The 6,036-nt window shown below is 39.6% G+C and overlaps 1 protein-coding gene across 4 annotated transcripts in view; it reads right to left on the reverse strand.

Moving 5' to 3' along the window:
- The window catches only part of zmiz1a (zinc finger, MIZ-type containing 1a), a 127,043-nt gene extending 121,647 nt beyond the window's left edge, over positions 1-5,396 (reverse strand). For 2 of the 4 annotated variants that reach the window (XM_087803104.1, XM_087803103.1), the window contains exon 1: positions 5,280-5,396. The gene's annotated coding sequence lies outside the window, so the exon portion shown is untranslated. The remainder of the gene's footprint in view (positions 1-5,279) is intronic. The other 2 variants (XM_087803105.1, XM_087803106.1) reach the window with 2 other exon arrangements.
- Between the last annotated feature and the right edge of the window lie 640 nt (positions 5,397-6,036).

A 6,036-nucleotide genomic window follows, 5' to 3' on the forward strand; every position in this document is an offset into this window, starting at 1 on the left:
GAATTATAGTCCCACATATTTTTTTTACTCCCTTTGATTGTTTGCAGAGTCTTCGCAGAAATGTGAAGTTAGGAAGAGGTGTGCACTCTTTTTATGCTTTTCCAGTTATTCTGGACTAATAGATTAAAGGAATAAAACAATCATTTCTTATAAGCAGGGATCTTGGTGTTCATTTCCAACCAGATGACTGAGGGAGCTCTGATGCCAGATGAAAACTGCAGATCAGAAATGTTCTAAGAACGCTTTACTTTTTCGTGGAAATTAGCAAAATCCCCAAAGCATCAAGGAGGTGAAAAGGTCCTTTTATTGTCCTTTGAGTATAACTGTCTGGCAGATATCAGATTCCTCAGGAGCCTCCTTTCACAGCAAGTAGCAAGGTTTTAAACATTTTTTTAATTTCAGTTTAAATCCATTTTATTTGATATGATGTGGGTTGAATAGCGGCAAAAATTACTTCTAGAACTATTTTTTATTTTGAATAAATATACACCAAAGATGGAGACAATAACAAAGAAACTTGCTCATATTTTAAACTTTTTTTAATGAATTTATCTGACTTAAAAGCTACCAAAAAAGCTAATTCTATATATGGTACAAAGAACCTATGCTGATACCTATAGAATGATGGAGATAGAAATGACAGAAAAAAGCTTTAGCTAAAAAGGGTATTTTAGCTTGTGAGGAAACTCACAGCAACTCTAGGCTATCACAGTGACAGCATCTGGTTATACGATACGCATCGTGATACAGGGACAAACATACGATATATAGCGTTACTGTATGAACAGTAGTTTAAGAGAATTGAAAAATTTACAGGATGTATAACTCAAAATCATAACTGCTTTCATTCGTTTTGAAACCAAAATATGTTCTACACTGCAGCTTTGAAATTAGCTTAAGTCTACTGTATCCTCTCATCCTCAGTCATCGCCGGGATCTCACCGGATTTCATGGATCCTTTAGCTGCGGAGGACATAATGACTGCTGTCACCAAGTGGCTGGGAGATTAATTTCAACACAAAAATTCTGTAACTATATTTGCACTTTAATTGCTCATTTAAAAAAAAATGGAACCATTGCATTTAAAACACCATGTATTGAACTGTGCACCAAAAATAACTATGGTAAAAAATAAAAAAAGATATGAATATTATTTGACAGCAAAGAAAGTATGCATTTATTTATTTGAATCGATACAGTGCAATCGAATATTGATTCAGTATAGTATAAATATATGAAGGGCTAGGTATCAAACTTCAGTTCTTATTGGCACAGTATCAAGTATTGAGACATGCTTTGTCTTTCGGTGCCAAATCTCGATACCCAGGTGTGATCAAACATGATCATCCATAATGTGGGGATTTAGTGTTGTTTTCACTGGAATTTATTTTTTTTTCTTCAAGAAAACAGCTAGGAGTGAACATTTACTGATGCTGAACATTTGTTTTTTCATTTTCTTATTTTTAGAATGGATCTTGAAAAAAATGGTATAGGAAAAAAGTATTGTTCAGGAAGTGGTATCGAAGATCTTGGATTGATACCCAGCCATAGCCATATATATATATATATATATATATATATCCGAATAGATATTGTCTAACACCCCTATTAAAGACTATCTACCCTCTTCCAAGACGATTGAAAACAGATACTTTCTGTGCTGCATTTTATTTTGGCACGCACGACTGCCTCCTCCAACTTTAAATTGAATAAACTGATTTACAGATCGAAGGCGAGTTATTGACGCTGCGAACAAGAAAAGCCTCAGAGTGACATTAGCAGCTTGAGCAACTGTGGCGACAAACATGTGGTGCTGAGGTTTCTTATTCTGGTCCACAATAGTCTGAATATAACACACCGACTCTGTGGAAGCGGGGAGGGCGAGTTACATTCAGGAGCCCTTTTTTTTTTTTTTTTTCAAAGTTATTACTTACACTGCAATTACTGCTTTGACTTGAAGAGGGCTTAACTGAGGACTTACGGGTAGAATTACAACAACATTAAGGAAGCAGTTGGTTACTGACACGAGTGCAACTTTTACTCAAAGAGAGCTTCTGCTGTTATTACCATTTCAAGCTCTAATTGTCAAAATTGGTCTTCAAAGTGCTCGAAGGCAGCACGCGTTTGAGCTTTTCTTTATCATCAAGACGAAAATAGGCGCATTGGAAAACAAAGCCGTCTAGAAAACGACTGCCAAGTTGAACCACAAGTGAGACAGAAATGAGAGGGAGAATTAGAGGCAGACTCGAAGCTTCGGGAGTCGAGTAGGAGGGTTCAGGCTGATAGGGAGACACCAGACAACGAGATTCCATGTCAAGTGAGCACTGAGCAAGTATTTCACAGCGCCGGAGAAAAAAAATCAACACAGGCAGTTAGCTGAAATGTCAGGCTGTCAAAACATTGATTAGCATTTGCCAGGTTTTTAAACACTTAACAGACTCCAGCTGAAAAACACAGAGCGGCTGCAGACAAGCAAGTGTTTAAGTACTTCTGATCACTTTTAGATTCATCGAGAGCTGCGAGCGAGACGCGCCTCCCGCAACGATCAATATGTTTGAATCGGTAATACAGACCTTGACAAGAATGTGTTAGAACTTCCTGTATTTCGCCAAATGCTAAAGGTGCACAGTTCAAATGGATCTGTAAATGTCAGATCTATTCCCTCTCAGTAGCAGCATGGTAAATAAAACACATTTGAAGTATGCCTTGTAGTAAATAAAAGGTAATCGGTCTACTTTTTATTACATGAATTAAAAAGAAAAGTCCTATTTTGTGTTTACCACACTGGCAATAAAAGATGAATTTTTACTGTGAATTAATGTCTGCGATTGTTGAATCATTTAAATTATGTATACACTTAATCTTCATCTGGAGCCGCCTCATTACATATTAATGCATCCTCTTGTTTGAATATAATTGATTATAAATTAAGCTATCAATTAATATGTTTCTTATTTTATAGGACTTCATCGTTCACTCTTTAAAATAAAGCCTAGTCTTATGTTTATTATGTCCACAGTTATTTTGTGATTTATGTATTAAAAAAAACATTATAATAATAATAATAACTTAATATTATTCGTTTTAAATAAACTGCTATACATGTTTCATGTTTTGACAAAAAAAAAGTTATTTTTCTTTATCCCTTTTTCTACTTGGCTCCTCACAAAAGTCACTAAATATAAAGTTGTCCCGTACAAGTAATACATTTAAAAGGTACTGGCAAGCTTTCTCAAGTAAATAAGTATATATGTTGACACATATGTTTTATCAACAAACACCCATGTAAAATCTTTTCATTCATTCTTTCTCTACAGCTAATCCAGGTCAGAAAGTGGACATAAAGTAATTTAATCCTAATGCACTCAAGTCAAGACGTTCGTTGAGTCAACACAGTGTTACGGAGTAACATTATGGTGATCATTACACAAACACGGGGCAGACTAATAACTCAAGCTAAATCCCAGCACACTCCTAGTTCATTCGCAGCAAAGCACCTCGCCATGCAGCAGACCAGAGCTCCAGTCGTAAACACCCACATTTGATTTCAAAGCGAGTGTTCTGGAGCCTTTAGCCTGCTCAGTGAATCAGACACTCTTGCGTCTTGTCTCACAGCCTGGCTGGCTGCAGAGAGGCCCCAGGAGGGACAACAGAAGGAAAGAAAGCTCACATAAAAAAAAAAAAACACAGATCCACACACTAGTTTGAAACAGTTGCAGATGGCGTGAATACTTTGCCCTCCTCCTTTCACAATTCATCAGGCGACCCCCCTGAACAAGTGCGACTTTTCTCAACAAAAAAAACCTCCTGGTTGAACGGGAAGAGTGAGGTAAACAAACACGGCTGATGAACGTGGACGAGCGTTGCCGCTGAAACACATCCATTACATCACCGTTTAGAATCACCGAGGAAGCACTGGAGGGTTCGCCCATCATGAGAAAGTGTGCCTACAAAGACGAGGGACAACAATAACAGCTGCAACCCGACGCAACACGAGCGCAAGAAAGTCACAGTTTGTCTTGAAGCAGTCAGTCTGTTGTGATCACCGCTAGGAGTAACGCCATGTCACGTTACGTGTTACAGTTACTCACAACCAAACATACACCGGCTCGTACACTTGGAAACTTTTTTCTTTCTTACTTTCTTAAAAAAGTTAGACTTAGATTGTATCATCTTGTTCTTTCTCTTTATTTCTCTTTGTTCTTATTTTATTTTTATTCTTATAAATAATTGTTGTATTGCTGTGTCTAATTGGAAAAAGCAAATTTCCCGAAAGAGACCTCCTGAGGGATCAATAAAGTTCTACCTAACCTAACCTAAAAGTTACTTTCCTTAGTAACTAATGACTTTGAAAGTAACCGAGTTACTTCTAAAACTGGTAATGTTACCATTTTAAAGTAACTTACACTGGTTGTGATAAGGCGTGTCATCTCACCTACTACAACTTACGTTAAAAACACCATAAATCATGATCATTTTTTTTAAAAATGACTTGTTCAAAATCATCTTTTTTTTTTTTTGTTGCAGAAGTTAAGCTGTCCTGTGAAAAAAGAGTCTCCTCCTCCTCCTCCCTCTCCTCCTCCTCCACCCATCGGGAGCCCCCTCTCCTCCTTTGCTCTGCCCCGGCTGGCCTCACATCCAGACGGGAGGAATTTAACAGGGAGGGTCCGCCAGACTTGAGGCAGAGAGAGAGAGAGGGATCAGAACCCTCATCCACCCTCTTGGTAAAGAGGAGCTGCTGGAGATGTTAGCTGAGGCTGAGGCGGTGATGATGATAATAACAACACATGTGTGAATGATTCACATATTTATAGTAAAAAATCAACTTAATTCCCACGAGTGCTCCAATTTTTTTAAGGGGATTTATGAATGACCCCCCATCAGAGTCATCATTGCCCCCTCCAGGAGCGCAGAATCACGGAGGTCTTTGAACGCAACACCAGCAGACATGGAGCTTAATTGCATTACAACAGGTAGCTGGTAATAGCTCGGAGTCAACAACACTTATAGCTTAAGTGGCACACATTCTCAGTTTAGCATCAGCTGACCGACCAGCTTTACAACACTTGCAACCCGGGTTAAAGACGCCGGGTTAAAAAAAAAAAAATGCAGCGAGCGAGAATCCCGAGGAGCGGTGGATGTCGCGGGCTCAACCCCGCTGACACTGCCTCATCGGCGGCGAAGGGTTTTCCAGGAGGTCCGCCTATTGTTAGCAGGTAGTCCAGGCTTTGCAAACCATACAATAAAATAATAATAGAAGCAGCCGCAGGGAAACTTACTTGGAAGCTCAAGGTTCCTGGTGGCGACTCCGTGTATCGTTTGTTTCCACAAAAAAAGGAAAAAAAAACCGCGTGTTTATGGAGCTCCTCGTCCCGGACGACGAACGTGTGCGCGGCGGAGACGCTGCGAGTGACGGACTGGATCAACTACCGGAGAGCAAGTTGAAGTGTCAGATTACACTGTTACCACAGACGAGCCGTGCTCCGCGGGTAGGCGGCAAAACAAGAAGTGGAGTGGGTGTCCAAAGGAGGCGCCGAGTTGTGAGTGTAACGGCCTTATAATGGGGCTGCTAATGGAGCGTTTCACACTGGATCGGGAGCGACAGTGCTCCGGCTATTGTGTGTCTCTCACTGCTGCGCACGCTCGTGTCTCTAACCAGGAACCAGACGCTCGTTGAGGTGCAGTAACTACGGTGGACCTGACGATGGAGGTTTGCTTTCGTTCAAGGCGCCCCCCGGGGGACCCGTTTGTGGCCCTTTAGCACGTTTCATCAGAGTTATTTTTTTATTGCTATTATCAGTGAAGGGTTCCACCAATTGAATACAACGTTTTTATTTGTTCAGGCTTTTCCTTGATTTTCTGGAACGCCTGTTGTATTATCAGTTTTATCTTGACCTTTAAAGTATATATACTTTTTTGAATATTGTTTTGATTGTTTAAGCGCTTTGTGACACTAGTCTGGAAAAGCGCTATACAAATAAAAATGAGTTACTTACTTACTTACTTACAAATGTGCACCATTAAATAAAAATAAAG

The sequence above is a fragment of the Callionymus lyra genome, chromosome 11, assembly GCF_982586985.1.
Source record: "Callionymus lyra chromosome 11, fCalLyr1.hap1.1, whole genome shotgun sequence".
Lineage (NCBI taxonomy): Eukaryota > Metazoa > Chordata > Actinopteri > Syngnathiformes > Callionymidae > Callionymus > Callionymus lyra.